This window comes from Arachis hypogaea, chromosome 14 (assembly GCF_003086295.3).
Source record: "Arachis hypogaea cultivar Tifrunner chromosome 14, arahy.Tifrunner.gnm2.J5K5, whole genome shotgun sequence".
NCBI lineage: Eukaryota > Viridiplantae > Streptophyta > Magnoliopsida > Fabales > Fabaceae > Arachis > Arachis hypogaea.
The window spans coordinates 104,047,748-104,052,131 of NC_092049.1; the positions used below are offsets into that span (position 1 = coordinate 104,047,748).

General features: G+C 34.2%; 1 non-coding gene across 1 annotated transcript; it reads left to right on the forward strand.

Annotated features, from left to right (window-relative positions):
- Positions 1 to 760: 760 nt before the first annotated feature.
- Positions 761 to 868, forward strand: LOC112745669 (small nucleolar RNA R71). Its single transcript, XR_003173585.1, has one exon. It is a non-coding gene; the product is annotated as a small nucleolar RNA R71 (small nucleolar RNA).
- The last annotated feature ends 3,516 nt before the right edge of the window (positions 869 to 4,384 follow it).

Here is a 4,384-nt window from a genome sequence, read left to right on the forward strand (position 1 = left end):
TGGTCAATTCAATGGCTTTGCACTCTCCTTTTGGATTTTCTTCTGTATTGCTTGGGAGAGTACTAGGAGGGATTTCAGTGATCCTTTTACTCAGCTGGCCCACTTGTGCTTCCAAATTTCTAATGGAGGACCTTGTTTCATTCATGAAACTTAGAGTGGCCTTAGATAGATCAGAGACTATATTTGCCAAGCTAGATGGATTCTGCTCAGAACTCTCTGTCTTTTGCTGAGTGGATGATGGAAAAGGCTTGCTATTGCTAAACCTATTTCTTCCACCATTATTAAAGCCTTGTTGAGGCTTTTGTTGATCCTTCCATGAGAGATTTGGGTGATTTCTCCATGAGGGATTATAGGTGTTTCCATATGGTTCACCCATGTAATTCACCTCTGCTATTGCAGGGTTCTCAGGATCATAAGCTTCTTCTTCAGAAGATGCCTCTTGAGTACTGTTGGATGCAGCTTACATTCCATTCAAACTCTGAGAAATCATATTGACTTGCTGAGTCAATATTTTATTCTGAGCCAATATGACATTCAGAGTATCAATTTCAAGAACTCCCTTCTTTTGAGGCGTCCCATTACTCACAGGATTCCTCTCAGAAGTGTACATGAACTGGTTATTAGCAACCATGTCAATGAGTTCTTGAGCTTCTGCAGGCATTTTCTTTAGGTGAATGGATCCACCTGCAGAAGTATCCAATGACATCTTAACTAATTCAGACAGACCATCATAGAATATATCCAAGATGGTCCATTCTGAAAGCATGTCAGAAGGACACTTTTTGGTCAGTTGCTTATATCTCTCCCAAGCTTCATAGAGGGATTCACCTTCTTTCTGTCTGAAGGTTTGAACATCCACTCTAAGCTTACTCAGCTTTTGAGGAGGAAAGAACTTGGCTAAGAAAGCCGTGACCAACTTATCCCAAGAGTTCAGGTTATCCTTAGGTTGAGAGTCCAACCATACTCTAGCTCTGTCTCTTACAGCAAATGGGAAAAGCATAAGCCTGTAGACCTCGGGATCAACCCCATTGGTCTTAACAGTATCACAGATCTGCAAGAATTCAGTTAAGAACTGAAAAGGATCTTCAGATGGAAGTCCATGAAACTTGCAGTTCTACTGCATCAGAGAAACTAATTGAGGTTTCAGCTCAAAATTGTTTGCTCCAATGGCAGGAATGGAGATGCTTCTTCCATGTAAATTGGAATTAGGTGCAGTGAAGTCACCAAGCATCCTCCTTGCATTATTATTATTTTCGGCTGCCATCTCCTCTTCCTGTTTGAAAATTCCTGTAAGGTTGTCTCTGGATTGTTGTATTTTAGCTTCTCTTAGTTTCCTTTTTAGAGTCCTTTCAGGTTCAGGATCTGCTTCAACAAGAATGTTCTTGTCCTTGCTCCTGCTCATATGAAAAAGAAGAAAACAGAAAATAATGGGGATCCTCTTTGCCTCAGTAGAGAGAGGTTCCTTTGTGTGAGTAGAAGAAGAAAAGAATGTAATGTAAAGAAGAGAAGAGGAAAAACTCGAACACAAAGAGGGAGGTGGTGTTCGAATTTTTGGATGGGAGAGAAGTGTTAGTAGATGAATAAATAAATAGAAGGAGATGAGAGAGAGAATTTTGAAAATTAATTAAAATAAAAATTAAAATTGAAAGTTAGATATCGAAAATTAAAGTTGAAATTAAATTAAAATTAAAACAATTAGTTAATTAAAAAGGAATTTTGAAAAAGGAGAGAGGGAATTTTCAAAATAAGAGAGAGAGGATTAGTTAGGTAGTTTTGAAAAAGATATGATTGAAACAAAAAGATAAGATTGATTGAAAAAGTTTTGAAATTTGTTTTAAAAAAAATATGATTGAAATTTAAAAAGATGTGATTGAAACAAAAAGATAGGATGTGAAAATCAATTTTAAAAAGATAAGAAGTTAGAAAAGATTTTAAAATTGAATTTGAAAAAGATATGATTGAAATTTTAATTTGAAAAAGATTTGAAAAGAAAATTAAAAAGATTTGATTTTGAAAACTAAAGATGATTACTTGACAAACAAGAAACTAAAAGATATGATTCTAGAGTTTAAAGATTGAATCTTTCTTAATAAGCAAGTAACAACTTGAAATTTTTCAATCAATCATATTAAATGTTAGTAAAGATTTTGAAAATTAAGAAATAAAATAAGAAAAAGATTTTGAAAATCAAATTTAAAAAGTTTTCGAAAATATGGAGGTAAAATGAAAAAGATTTGATTTTTGAAAATATAAGATTTTTAAATTGAAAATTTGATTTGATTCATAAGAAACAATTAAATTTAAAAACTTTTTGACTAAATCAAATCATATTTTCGAAAATTTTGAGTAAAATAAGGAAAAGATATTTTTTATTTTTGAAATTTTTTATGAAGAAAGAGAAAAACACAAAATTGACTCAATGCATGAAAATTTTGGATTAAAACATGTGATGCATGCAAGAACACTATGAATGTCAAGATGAACACCAAGAACACTTTGAATGTCAAGATGAACATCAAGAACTTTTTTTGAAAATTTTTAAGAAAAGAAAAATATGCAAGACACCAAACTTAGAAATTTTCAATAATTAGACACTAACAAGTTAAAAATGCATATGAAAAATAAGAAAAGACACAAAACAAGAAAATATGAAGATCAAACAAGAAGACTTACCAAGAACAACTTGAAGATCATGAAGAACACTATGAATGCATGAATTTTCGAAAAATGCATAAATTTTTAGAAAAAATACAATTGACACCAAACTTAAAAATTGACTCTAGACTCAAACAAGAAACAAAAAATATTTTTAATTTTACGATTTTATTAATTTTTTTGAATTTTTGTATATTTTTATTTTTTTGAAAACCTATAGGGAAAAGGAAGCAATGAATTCAAAGTCCTCAATCAAGATTCCAGGAATCATACCAATTTGAAACTTTAGAATTCATTCTTAAAAATTTTAAATTAATTTTCGAAAACAAAGGGAATTTTTTTTTTGTATTTTTCGAGAATTAAGAAATAAAAACAAAAAGGTTAAAATTAAAATAAAGTTACCTAATTTGAGCAACAAGATGAACCGTCAGTTGTCCAAACTCGAACAATCCCCGGCAACGGCGCTAAAAACTCAATACGCACGTTCATGATCTTATATCTGTTTCACAACTTTGTACAACTAACCAGCAAGTGCACTGGGTCGTCCAAGTAATAAACCTTACGTGAGTAAGGGTCGATCCCACGGAGATTGTCGGCTTGAAGCAAGCTATGGTCACCTTGTAAATCTCAGTCAGGCGGATTAAATTGTATTAAGAAATTATAGTGGATGAAAATTAAATAAAATATAAAATAGGATAGTGGTACTTATGTAATTCATTGGTGAGAATTTCAGATAAGCGTATAGAGATGCTTTTGTTCCTCTGATCTCTACTTTCCTGCTATCTTCATCCAATCAATCCTACTCCTTTCCATGGCAAGATTTATGTAGGGCATCACCGTTGTCAATGGCTACATTCCATCCTCCTGTGAAACTGGTCCAATGCGCTGTCACTGCATAGCTAATCATCTGTCGGTTCTCGATCATACTGGAATAGGATTTACTATCTTTTTGCGTCTGTCACTACGCCCAGCACTCATGAGTTTGAAGCTCGTCACAGCCATCCCTTCCCAGATCCTACTCGGAATACCACAGACAAGGTTTAGACTTTCCGGATCTCAGAAATGGCCATCCATGGGTTCTAACTTATACCACGAAGACACTAATAACTCGGACTCGGTCCCCTGTATTAGATATCCAAGAGATATCTATAAAATCTAAGGTAGAACGGAAGTGGTTGTCAGGCACGCGTTCATAGGTTGAGAATGATGATGACTGTCACGATCCTCACATCCATCATATTGAAGTGCGAATGAAAATCTTAGAAGCAGAATAAGTTGAATTGAATAGAAAAACAGTAGTACTTTGCATTAATCTTTGAGGAACAGCAGAGCTCCACACCTTAATCTATGGTGTGTAGAAACTCTACCGTTGAAAATACATAAGTGAAAATAAGGTAGACATGGCCGAGTGGCCAGCCTCCATGATCTAAGAACTAAACGTCCAAAAGATGATCCGAAGATGTAAACACAATAGTAAAAAGTCCTATTTATACTAAACTAGTTACTAGGGTTTACAGAAATAAGTAAATGATGCAGAAATCCACTTCCGGGGCCTACTTGGTGTGTGCTTGGGCTGAGCTTTAAATTTACACGTGGAGAGGTCATTCTTGGAGTTGAACGCTAGTTTGTAACGTGTTTCTGGCGTTGAACTCTACTTTGCAACCTGTTTTTGGCGTTTAACTCCAGAATGCAGCATGGAACTGGCATTGAACGCCAGTTTACATCGTCA